The 14,207-nt window shown below is 36.3% G+C and overlaps 1 pseudogene; it reads right to left on the bottom strand.

The window, feature by feature from the left end:
* Positions 1–12,443: 12,443 nt before the first annotated feature.
* Positions 12,444–13,899, bottom strand: LOC143612034 (putative aspartic proteinase GIP2 pseudogene; annotated as a pseudogene).
* Between the last annotated feature and the right edge of the window lie 308 nt (positions 13,900–14,207).

Below are 14,207 nucleotides of genomic sequence, written 5' to 3' on the forward strand. Positions count from 1 at the left end.
TATCTAAAAATTTATTTATGCGCATCACCAATGACTTGGAGCGTGAGCTTGATTACTTTAAGCAAAGGCCAGAGGGTAGGATTCACGACTATTCAGAAGGTTACGTCAGCCGTACGCGTGCTCGCCTATGGAAACACGGCCGACATCAACGACAAGTATTTAAAGATGACTAATAAAACAACTCGGGATACCTTGGAGTATTTTTGTTACGGTACGTTTTGTTTTTTTTAAAGTTATATAACTTGTTTACTTTAATCAATTATTTTATAAAAGTTGTGTAAAATATAGGAATAGTGAAACTATATGGCCCACATTATCTGAGAGAGCCCAACTAAAACGATCTACAACGTCTTTACGAGGCACATACAAGGGTGCATGGTTTCCCCGACATGATAGGGAGTGTAGATTGTATGCATTGGGAATTGGCTAATTGTCCAACTGCATGGCGAGGTCAATTCACACGAGGTGACCAAAAGGGACCAACGGTCAACCTTCAAGCGATTGCTTAATACGACCTTTGGATTTGGTCGGCATTATTTGGTGTTCCCGATTCCAACAATAACATAACCGTCTTAGAGAAGTCTTTTGTGATGGAGAGTTACATATATGGGACCATTCCCGTCGCTTCGTTTTGGGCTAACGATAACTTCTATCATCATGGGTACTATCTGGGTGATGGAATATACCCAGTGTATGCGATGATCGTTAAAATAATTCAGAGACCCGGTGGATGAAAAAAGACAGTATTTTAAGAAAGTGCAAGAGTCTGCGAGAAAGGATATCGAGAGGTGTTTTGGTGTTCTTCAACAACGATGAGATTTTGTTAAATATACTTGTCGTCTATGGTCTTTAGAAAGAATGAAATGTGCTATGTATGCATGTAACATAATGCATAACATGATCATCGAGGATGAGGGAAGAACAATATGTCCAACTTTCATACAGGACCCGTATCCACCATGAACTCCAGCAAGTATGGAGCAAAGACTAGAAAACTCGGATTTCGTGCGGTCAAAAGAGATACATAACGCACTAAAAGAGGATTTGGTCTAACATATTTGGATGAATCGGCGTTTGCCTGGTGAAAACGATGATCAAAACGAGGGCAACAATGAAGACGACGATGAAGACGACGACGATGAGGCCGAACACGATGAAGACGAAGAGGGCGAAGACAATGAAGACGAAGAGGGCGAAGACGACGAGGACAATAACGAGGATGAGTAGTTTTTTTTATTTTAATGTAATATTTGTTTAATAAAATATTATTGTCATTTGATTATTCTTAATAAAAAATTAAAAAAAAAAAACAAAAAGTGTAAAAGTGATTGGGCGCCACGTGGCGCATAATGCCCGGGGATGGGGCTTTATGACTACACCCTGATTTTTGTATAAAGCCATAACTCTGACTGGACACTACGTGACGTATAATGACCGGAAACTTTATGATTACTCATGGTCTAAGTATGAAAAAGTAAACTAAGAGCTATGGGTAATAGAACCAGCTATAGAACTAAAGTACAAAACCTTAGACCATCTGTAGTCCAACTTTTTGCATGGCGTTTTGGTGTATAACGCCGGGGCACACCCCCCCCCCCCCCCCCCGTTTTGGGTTTTTTAAGCGTTATACACATAACGCGTAAAATGGCACCAAAATCAAAAAAATGAACGTTGGGCTTGGTTACCGTTGGGGTAGCAACTTTTAAAAAAAAATTATTAACTAAATCTATACTATATAAACAAACCTAAACCTTATTTTTTTAACACATTCCTTTCTACCACTCCTCTATACTATTTTTACACCATTATTTCTACTACATTACTACCAAAATGTTCTCAGTTTCGGTCAATTTGCCCGTCAAGGTAACGCAAGCAACCAAAATCCACAACCGAACCCATCTACCGCCCCGATGCCAACCGTCCCCGTCCCTCAACCCCCGCATATGTTCGACGCGCAAATGGCCGCGTACATTGCATAGTTAGGAAACCTATACCAAATACAGTGCCCGGTTTCCAAAACCCAACCACAAACATTTTTGCCAGTTCGGGTTCCCAACCGACGCCGAGTTCGTGCCGGAGACACAATCCGCCCCGGAGATCGTCGACGGTTCGAGCCAACGTGGACGTCCGAGAAAACACGCCAAGAAACCCTCTGGCGAAGCTCAGGCTAAATAGAACACCATATCGTGGAGTATCGACGAGTGGGTACTATGTGCTCGTGCTTGATGCGTGATATCGGAAGATGCCAAGTGTGGTAGGTTTTTAAAATACATATATATTTTTCTAAATTTCTTAGAACAAACATTGAACTTGTATTGTTTTTATTTTTTTAGCGTACTATTAAAAAACGGGGGTATTTTGGCACAAAATTAAAGAGTTGTTCCACGAAATTGGTGGGGACTCGCGTCGAGAAAAAGATTCCTTACAATCGAAATGGAACGATATAAACACCAAATGCATGGGTATCCATACGGTTTTCTCTCGGATGAATCGAACGAGGAGTAGCGGTGTCTCAGACGCGGAAGTCATGGAAAACGTGTTGACAGAGTATCAACATAAGGTTACAGGGGCCTTCAATTACTTTGGCATTTGGAAAGACTACTTAAGGTTTCACCCAAATGGGGCGGGGTTATGGATGCCAACACCGAAGGTGGTCCGCGTAGAAAAAAGTCTAAAACATCGTCTTCGGTTGATCTAGACGCGCCCCGTTCCGACGCTCGAAACTTCAACCTAAGAGATAATTAATCCGCGAATCCTTATGCGGATATTACCGAGATGCCTCGGCCGGGGGTAGAAGAAGCAAGGGAAAGGGAAAGGAGAAAGGGGTCGCTTCGTTGTCGGCAACGGGTTCGAATGCCGAAATGGAGAGTCATTTTAAGTAAATGAATATTCAACTCAAAGATTTACACGAACTTGGAGCCCAACGCCTTAAAGTAAATTTGGACGTCGTCGAAGTACTTAAAAGGAATGAATTAGACACAGACATCGAGATTTTATCAAACGAGCTTACTGAAGACGACCCGAAAGTCCAATATCTAAAAGCAGCTCGGCAAGCGAAAATTTTTGAAAAATACATGTAGTGTTATTAGTATTATTTATGTATTTTTTAATTCAATGTATTTTTTTATTTTAATTTGTGATTTTAATGTATTTTTTTTTTAATTTTAATGTAGTTTTTTAATTTTATTTTTAATTATTTAAATGAATTATTATTTAAAAAAAACAAATAAAATTAATAGTGATTGGCCGCCACGTGGCGCATAATGCATGGGGTGGAGCTTTACTACACCCTGTTGTTGTATAAAGTCATATATCTGACTGGACGGCACGTGACGCATAATGCCTGGGTCACGGACTTTATGACTACTCATGGTCTTATGATCCACAGTCTTAATCAAGTTACTATTCACACTATTCAATAATAAAAATCTTATATAAATATAAGTACAAAGTTATTCTTTTCATTTTCTTGTACACCTCGAATCAAAATTTCATATGGTCGGTGTCAAATTTTCATAGTTGGCCGGGATGTTAACATATATATACCAAATAAAAAAAATTCACAGGATTAGCTGACCCTGCACCTAAGCCGTAAGTCCGCCGCTGTCTTAAAGTTTGAATTATTAAACTTTGGAAGCTATCTTCTTTTAACAACCCTAATTTTATCCTTGCAAATCACGACTAGGGCCTGCATTTAGAAGCGAAAACAATCAATACCTTACACTTGGAAAGTGGCAACACATCAAAAATCATTATCTCAAAACATATCTTTGCGCAAAAAAGTTCTATTGATTAAATTTTGATTGATTACTCTTTTCACAATTTTAATGTGACAATACAAAGCCCACCTGATGTGTGTATGGAAATTGTCCAAAAACCAAGCACACATCATGGCAAATCATCTTTGAGCACACCACCGTAGACAACGATGATGGTCAATAGTAGTTAGAAAATAGAAATGCAATTTACTTATATTTATCCCAAAATATATTTTGGGGTCCAGTGTTACCCATTGTAACACCCCAAAACCAAAAATTTAATTATGTATTTAGATGTTTATGTATGATATTTTGGATATTTTATTTATATATGATCTGAATTCTGAAGAAACAATTCTTTTGTATTTTGTCCAGCTCTTTGTAGAAAAACTGCGAACGTGTTATATAAAAAATCAAGAACATGTTTTAGACACTTATGTCAAGATGACATTTGACAATAAAGCATGATACTATTAATAAAAGGTAAAAACATGATAAAAGTATAACAATGAGCCAAAGTTCTATAACAAGAAATAGGGAAGAAAACCATCCATGTTTAACAATAAATCAATTAAATTGGTATAATTTATCAGTAACTTTCACAATTTCACCAAATTTGTTTTTTTAGTAATCAATAAAAAGCCATTTCCATTAGTTAGTTGGCAATAACAATATTTGCAAATTTCAACAAGTAATCATCATGGCATAATGTATAATCAAATCTTTAAGAAATCTTGTTTTTGCTTTGTTTTTATGAACTGCATTTATTTTAGAAAAAATTAATCAATTTTGGTGTTGATATCAAATGTCACAGATCAACAAGATCCCTTGTAGAAGTTGTGCATAACAAACCAAAAACACTATCCCTATAGAACATGAAGCAACTATAAAATGATAATTAATAAAGGTATCATTTTACCTTATGTACATAAAAATTTCCAAGAGTGCCTAGGGATTGAAATTGAACATATTCACCACGGGATCTTGAAAGGGCCAGATCTCACACACACTTTCATGACATATATTCGTAGGTGGTTGTGAGGCCAATCCAAACAGTAAAACAGAAGTGATGAATATTATTTGTAGTGCCAAGAAATGAAGCCATACTTCGTTCGTCCTAGTGTGCCAAGAAATGCTAACGAAGCCATACTTCATTCGTTAGTCACTGAGCTGTTGGAAACTCTTGATAGGTTTAATGCGTTGTAACGATTCTTCCAAGAGGGCTTCATGATGATCGATTAAAACACAACAATAATATAACACAATTGAATTTAGAGAATGGAACAAGAACTCTAAATGAACAAACTGGTGTAAAATATTATAATGATCATAAGCAATCTAAAGTTTTGAGTGAACATACATCGACATAAATAGATGGAATGGCACAACCGTTTTGTAACCGCTCATCTAACGACACAATAGTTATTAACAACCCTAAGATACTAACCAGTAATCAGGCTTTAAAACAAGTCTAGGCCCGTTACAACAGTTAACATAATATAGGCTATTAAACAAGTTCAGCCCATTACATAATACAACCAATTAAATTGTCTTGACCCAATTATACATACAACAAACATTTATTAACTGAGCAGCCCATTACGTATTATTTGATCAGGAGATTAAATTTCAATACACCTCCCTAATCTCTTGAACATAAGCTGCAGTTTCTTCATGACTTTATTAGGGAACAACCTCAAATGAGTTTGACTCATTTGATCCTTAAACACTTGTTGAGCATCCAATAGCATTTCCATCTTCATCACTTGCAAAAATCCACCCAGATTGATCTTCTTTAAACCCGGCAATGTTTGAACTTGATTACTAGTTGATCCGGCTTGATAGTGTGAAGTGAAATATGTGCTTCTTTTCTTGATCGGCAATTGCTTGATTAAGTCTTCATCATCACTTGTTTCACCAATATTGTCAACCAATTCTACAAAATTATTTATCTTTAAAATATTCCCTCTAGGTAATAATTTGATAATACCATTCAAGGATGTTCAAATACCTAAAGTATATTAACTATAGATCACTACCCTTGTCGATTTGGAAGCCTAACATAATTGCTAAATCTGTCCAATGTTGGCCTTGTGTGATTTTCTTGAAACGACCAAACAAGTGAACTCCCATATAAAGATCCAATAAATCAACAACCTTGTCATCATCTAACTTAGGTGGACAATCTTTGCCTTTTTAAGTTTGGAAATCTTCAACAAACCATTTAACTAGATCAAGGAATTCATTCTTAAGATAATTCTTGTGCTTATTGAGCATGCCATTAATATGTATCATGTTTAAGAACATGACACACATATCCAATTCACATTTCCTTAATTTCCTAAAACTGATCAAATATCGCATCGACATCGTGTAGATGAAATTTGAGAGAACTTATGGAATAAGGGGTTTCAATCCCTTTTCCGTTACAAGAAATTTTGTTCTCAACAATTTCATAAACAATTTTTTATCTTCAAATGCCTTAGTGAAAACACAGTAATCGCCTTCAAATTTTACGTAATACCCTTGCAGGATTAATGGTTCCTCACTAAACACATTCTTGTTACTACTAGGAACAAACCGAATATGGGGTATTTTCTTATACTTTCCATTAACAAACAATTTGGCCACTCCTAACCCGTGAGCAAACATCAATTCTTCATGATTATCCCTTTCAACCTTATAGATATTTTTAAAATCATGAAACAAAGTAGGGTTATTTGTTTGATGTTCTTAACACTAGGGTTAACATACCAAGTTTCATTCCAATTTCCACAATCAGATTCTTTAATAATATAATCTACATCATTCGGTTTCTTTTCAACTGGAAAAACGAAACTGGATGAGTTACTAGGGCATGCATATGCATAATGGCCAAACAACTTACAGCGATAACAACGAACATGTGAGAGATCGCTTTGGCTACTCGGTTCCATACTATCTTCAACAAGTAATGGCGCACCATGGCCTATAACTCTGCTTAGGCCGGGTGCAATTGTTGGACGGTTTCGGTGGAATTTCGCCTTATTGATGATCCTCTTCGCTGCTTTATATTTTAGTCGATTCTGAATAGAAACCTAGGAGAGTTTGCCATCAAAAACAACTCCCGCAGTAGAAAGCCTCTTCACAGACAGCGTCTTTCTGCTATTGCCAATTCCTTCAAACGAACGGAACGAATCTACCCCATCGGCTCTGATTCCACCGTAGCGATTCTTCTAGGAGGGCTTCATGACGATCGATTAAAACACAACAATAATATAACACAACTGAAATTAGTGAATGGAACAGGAACTCTTAATGAACAAACTGATGTAAAATATCATAATGATCATAAGCGATCTAATGTTTTGAGTGAACTTACATCGACATAAATAGATGGAATGGCACAACCGTTTGGTAACCGTTCACAACACAAAAGTTTTTAACAACCTAAGATACAAACCAGGCTTTAAAACAATTCTAGGCCCGCTACAAAACTTAACATAATATAGGCTATTAAACAAGTTTAGCCCATTACATTATACAACCAAATTATAAATTGTCTTGACCCAATAAAACATAAAACAAGCATATATTAACTGAGCAGCCCATTACGTATTGTTTGATCAGGAGATTAAATTTCAATATGCTTTAGTTAAAGCTTTTCGTATGGTAAAGGACAAATTTAATGATACAGAAGCGGAGCCTGTTACACTTCGGTTGCTTGGCACACAACGTGGTGGCAATACTTTTTGCCAATAGTGCCCGAAATTGTAGCCTTCATAACAGATGATGAAAATCCAACTCGCATGAGATTGTGGTGTACGACATTACATAAATATGGTTGTTTGTTTCTAAAATATGTAGTGGATGCCTATAGTGCTGGTCTTGAGTGCGATTTAGTCTGGTAAAAAAAAAAGCATGACACAACTCATTCAAAACGGTATCATGGGGTACAAAAGTGGTGAATCAACTAGTCCTCGTGTTATATTATCATTTACCAGCGGATATATGATCCAACAATATTATGGCGCAATGACCGTTTGTCATTGAGCTGGACCTCCTGACCTTTTTATCACTGTGACATGCAACTTAAAATGGCCGGAAATTGAAAGGCACATTCCGGCAACAACTCCTGGTATGACTCAATCCAATCTACCTGAAATTGTGGCACGTGTGTTTAAGATAAAGCTTACTTAACTTATCAATGACACCGGAAAAGAATATATTTGGTCGAACTAAAGCAGGTATGCTACTACCCAGTGTGTTATATAAACATTCGCTTAGTTTGGCTGCCTTAACAGGTGATATGATCATGTCTTTTGATTTGTGTGTGTGTGTGTGTGTTTGTTGGTAATTTACACTATCAAATTTTAAAAATTAGGCCTACTGCATGGTCACATTTTGGTTTTTTCTCTTTTTACATCACCCTTAAATAAAAGACTAAGAAAATGTTTCAGATACTTATGTCAAGATGACAATAAAGTATGATACTGCTACTATGTTGGTATTCTTCCAGGAGGGCTTCATAACAATCGATAAAAACACAGCAACAATACAACACAATCGATATAGTGAATGGAACAGGAAATCTTCTAAGAACAAACTGATGTAAAGATATATATTGATCATAGAATACACGTACATACAATCCTTTACATCGGTCCATATATACTTGTTGATGAGAACGGTTGATTAACTGTTTCCTAACCATTCATATCAACTGTTTGACAAAGTTCAACACATTACGTAAACCTAAAATACATACTGACCGGACTATAGGCCCATTAAATACAAACATAGGCCTTTTAAATATAAGTTCAGCCCATTAACACATAAACTAAATACTTTGACCCAACAACAAAATAAACGTTGATATTTTGAGCAGCTCCAAAGTGTGTTTTGATCAGGAGATTACAATCTCAACACCCCCCCCCCCCCCTTAATCTTAATCTCTTGATCATCCGCTGCTCTTTCCCTTGACATGATTAGCAAACGATTTCAAATGAGTCGGACTCATTTGAACCTCCAAGACTTAAACTTCCAATAGCATATCCATCTTCATCACTTGCAATTGCTTCTTTTCTTGATTGGCAATGGCTTGATTGATTCTTCATCTTCACTTGTTTCACCAATAGTATCAACCAACTCTATTAAATCTTTATCTTCAAAGTAGCCTCTCTTGGTGATAGTTTGATAATACCATTCAAGAGTGTTTAAATACTTGTAGTAAACTGTTTGGATATCACTACCTTGATCAATTCGAAAACCTAACGTGACTGCCAAATCAGTCCACTTTTGACGTTGAGTAACTTTCCTAAAACCTCTAAACATATGAACTCCCATATAAAGATCTAACAAATCAACAACCTTGCCATCTTCTAACTTAGGGGGAAAATCTTTTCCTTTTGACTTTTGAAAAACTTCAACAAACCATTTAACTAGATCAAGGAATTCATTCTTGAGATAATTCTTGTGTTTATTAAACATCCCATGAACTTGTACCATGTTTAACAACATGACACACATATCCCAATTAGCCTTGAACCGTTTTCCACTTTCCTTAATTTCTTCCAAATGATCAAACATCACACTGGCATCGTGTTGATGAAATTGAAAAGAACTTATGGAATGAGGGTTTTCAATCCCTTTTCCTTTAACAGAAACTTTGTTCTTAACAATTTCATTAACAACTTTTTTATCTTCAAATGCCTTTGTGACAATACAATAATCACCATCAAACTTTACATCATACCCTTGCATGATCAATTGTTCCTCACTAAACACATTATTGTTACTACTAGGAACAAAACGAACATGGGGTATCTTCCTATAATTTCCATTCACGAACAGTTTGACCACCCCTAACCCGTGTACAAACATCAACTCTTCATGATTATCCCTTTCAACCTTATAGACATTCTTAAAATTATAAAACAAAGTTTGATTATTTGTTTGATGTTTCTTAAGAATGGGGTTAACATACCAAGTTTCATTTCAATTCCCACAATCGGATTCTTTAACAATATAATCTATATCATTCGGTTTCGTTTCAACCGGAAAAACGGAATTGGATGACTTACTAGGACATGCATATGCATAGTGGCCAAACAGCTGACAACGATAACAACGTACATGCGAGAGATCACCGTGGCTACTCGGTTCCATACCGTCTTCAACACAAATCGGTGCAGCATGGCCTCCGTACTTTTTTCTGGGTGCAATTGTGGAGCTGTTTCGGTGGAATTTTGCCCGGTTTATAATTATCTTCGCTGCCTGATGTTTGAAACGATTCTGAGATGAAACCCTAGGCAAATCTGCCTGCAACAATAACCGTGACAATGCACTTGATAGTCGTCTCACCGGTGACATCTTTCTGCCGTTGCCGAAACTTCTAATCGTTCGGATTGATTCGAGCCCGTTGGCTATGATGCCATTGTTGGTATTCTTCCAGGAGAGCTTCATGACAATAGATAAAAACACAACAATAATACAACACAATCGATATAGTGAATGGAACAGGAAATCTTCTAAGAACAAACTGATGTAAAAATAATATATTGATCATAGAATACACGTACATACAATCTTTTACATTGGCCCATATATACTTGTTGATGAGAACGGTTGATTAACTGTTTCCTAACCGTTCATATCAACTGCTTGACGACGTTCAACAGACATCACGTAAACCTAAAATACATACTGACTGAGCTATAGGCCCATTACACATTAAATACAAACATAGGCCTTTTAAATATAAGTTCAGCCCATTAACACATAAACTAAATACTTTGACCCAACAACAAAATACGTAGATATTTTGAGCAGCTCCAAAGTGTGTTTTGATCAGGAGATTACAATCTCACCATACTACTAAGTAAAGATAAATTAAAACATGATAAAAGTATAACAATGTGCCTAATTGGTTTAATAAGAATTACGGATGAAAGCTGCTATATTTAACAATAAATTATATAAAATGGCAAAGTGTTTTAGCAACTCTCAAAAATTCACCAAAATTGGTTTTTTTGAGTAATAAGTAAAAAGCCATTTTCATTAATTCAGCTACTATCAAGATGGACGAAGTATGATGCATTAAAGTCATGTTGAGCAATAATAACAATTAATATATGCAAATTTCAACAAGTAATATAGCATATGCTTATATAATCAAATTTGTAAGGAATCCTGTTTTTGATATGTTTTTATGAACCAAAAATGTTAATTGTAGAAAATATTGAACAGTTTTTGTGATGATATCACATGTCACAGATTAACATGATTCGACCCCTTGTGAAATTTGTGCAAAACAAACCAAATACACTATCCGTATATATAGAATATAGAAGCAACTATAACAAAATAAAGGATTAACATTTTACCTTGTGTATATAAAAATTTCCGAGAGTGCCTATTCCAATAACGAGGGATTGAAATCGAACACAATCACCATGGGATCTTGAAAGGGACTGACTCCACACACACTTTCATGGCGAATATTAAAACCGGAAGTGGTTGCAAATTAAAATCGGGAAAAGATGAGTACTATTTGTATGGTGACGGTTAAACCACATCTATTATTATGACTTTCTATTTCATATATAACTATGTGGAGATATTTACGTTAACGTGTGAATAACTTATTTATAGCATAAAAAATTGACTAGGTAATAGAATAAATAGAAAATTTGATAGTATTTATATTACGAAATCAATAATTAATTATTATATAGAAACAAAGTTTAACGTACTAACGAAGGAATGGAAAAGAAATGAAAGCCTTTGCATTCCTTTCCTTTCTCAAGTATTCCCTTTTCATCCCCTTTCATTCCTTCCAATTCCTTCCAAGTTGAAAGGGAAACATTTACTCTATAACCACCCCCGTCGTCCGCGCCCTATTACCCCTAGTCTAATAATATATTTCTATGTTCTTGAATTTGCATATCCAAAGCTGTATTAAAAATTTCAACCTAAGAATTATGATTTTGTTGACTTTGTTTCTGTTTGATGTTTATCGTTCAAACAAAAAAAAAGGTTATTGGTTTTTATTTGCTTTGGACTATAAACTTTGTTTGGCCTTTATTTGATTTTAACTTTTAAAAAATTGATGATTCATGTTTATGTTTGACTCTGTTCTAGTTTAATATTTTTCGTTCAAAACAAAAGAAAAAAAATTAGTTGTTTTTATTTCCTTTGGCTTATAAATTTGTTAGGGCTTTATTTAATTTGAATTTTTTAATTTGTTGGCCTTTAAACAAGTATATGTGTAACGTAATATTTTTTAAGGGGTAGCGAAATACGAAAAGTAACCCAAAAGAACAAAAAATTTACACTGTCGATAAAAAGTTTAGAGGTAGCGAATGCTACCCCTAACTATTAACTACATCTGCCACTAAGCACTATGGTGTTTACCCATTCATAGGTGAAAAAAGTTGTTAAAAAAATGGATAGCAGCAATGCATAAAGTACCACTTTCTATCATATCGAATAGGTATAGCAAATCTACTTCAAGGTTCTAAATTGGTTTTCACAAAGAGATGGGTACGAGGGTGAAATTGAGACACTATGTTAGAGCTCGTGTTACACAGGATTAAAAATATAAAAACAAGTGATAGCTCACATAAGTACTCAGAAGCATTCATTTATTATCCATTGCCTACTGGTAAAAGAGAACGTACAACAACTCAAATACTAAAAAAGAAAAAACCATGGACCTACTAAACAAACTTGACCAAGTGCAAAATCACAAAGCTTCTGACCCATTATTATGACTCCTTCCATAGTTTGAATTATTCCTCAACCGAATTGAAGTCCTTTGAACTCAATCTAAGTGGTTGATGAAAATTTAAAGTTAGCACACGAAGTTGATCGTCCAAGAAGTGATGAGCTGAATCCGAGCCTTGATTTAACAAGATCAAACTGTAGTAGATTATCCTCAATTTGATGACCTCCAATCATCACTGAGGCGGTCGTTCTATTATATTTTCCCGCGTCAACGAATCCAAGGCCTAAAACGTTCTTCTTCACCTTAACCATGGAATTTGCACCGTGTATTCTCCACACATTCTTGCTTTGCAATCCAAGGTCGATGGACGGTACACCTGGACCTAGACGCGTGCTACTAATGTTTTTGAAGCTAAAACATGCTTCAAAAGGCGCGACATTAGGAACCTTTGTCACATTCTTCGGCATTTCTTTCACAAACGCTTTGACAACAGCATTGTAGATAGATGATTCGAGGACAGTGTAAGCGTCGACGGTGGTGATCACCCGACGGTGGTGATCACCGTCCCTCCCTTACCTGATCAGAATCGATGGTAAACAAATTCTCATCGAACCCCTTCACCTGCCTGCCATTGACTTTGATCGATTTGAGTCCTATGTAGTACCTAGGAGAGACATATCCAAAAGTAATACCATTTCCTCCATTCGGGTTTACAGTGAGGGGAGTGTAGGTAAGAGAGGTTGATGCATTAACATTTGGAAGCAAATTGTATGGTCCATCTCCAATGATTACAGCACCACTTGTGGAACTCAAACACAGAGCGAACTTATTGTCGAACTTATAATAAGAAGACAACTGAGCAGCGAGTGAACCAATATTCCACCCAAGACCCGCCATTCCGGTAACACCACTAGCAAGACCTTCAACAATTCCAGAAGTAGTGCATAAGAAATATAGTTGAGGGACAGTAAGGTTCTTTCCATCGGTCGACTGTATCTTGGATACGTCTGCACCAAGATCACAAAGATCAGCCCTAAACGCGATGGTGGTGTGTACCAACTGCTGGCAGACGCCGTTGTAGCAGCCAGGGAATTCATGTTCACAATATGATGTTTTGGTGCACCAAGTGTCGTTGATAAGTCTGCAAGGGGCAGTGCCACAAAGGGCTGGAGTGTAGGTGGAGGAGTTGTAGTTCGGGAATTCGATGAAGGAGGATTCTCTCTTCCAATAGTTGACCCACAAGAAGGAGCCACCAAGATCGAGGGTTAGATTAATAGGGACAAGAGGTGTTCTCTGGTAAATTTGGGTGATGTATTGAAGTGTTTTCGCATCTTTCGTAACTTTTAGAAGAGGGTGGGGTGATGTTTTCGCTACAGATGAAGACACAACACAGAGCAGACTCAAGAAAACAAATGTGAATGAAGAAGTAGCCATTGAAGAGATGAATGATGTTGGTGAATGTAGTAATTGTTGATCAATTCCTCATGGTGATAATGGAAAACATGAATAATATGATAAACCTATAATTATATGTGTACATGTTACAACATGGAGAGTAGTAACCGCAACAGAGAAGGATGTAGACGACATGGTTGTCAGCTTGGTCGAGTTCCCCTTTAGGATGTATAGTTGAGGATGGTGTTAGGGTTCTTGAGAGGAACCCGGTTTTAGGAGAGAGGAGGCACACAAATTGTTATGTGTGTATGATTAGGTTATGATGTTAATTTATTCTCTCTATATAT

The sequence above is a fragment of the Bidens hawaiensis genome, unplaced genomic scaffold, assembly GCF_021521415.1.
Source record: "Bidens hawaiensis isolate Kalapana, Puna unplaced genomic scaffold, B.hawaiensis_p1.1 tig00033123_1, whole genome shotgun sequence".
In the NCBI taxonomy this organism is placed as follows: Eukaryota; Viridiplantae; Streptophyta; class Magnoliopsida; order Asterales; family Asteraceae; genus Bidens; species Bidens hawaiensis.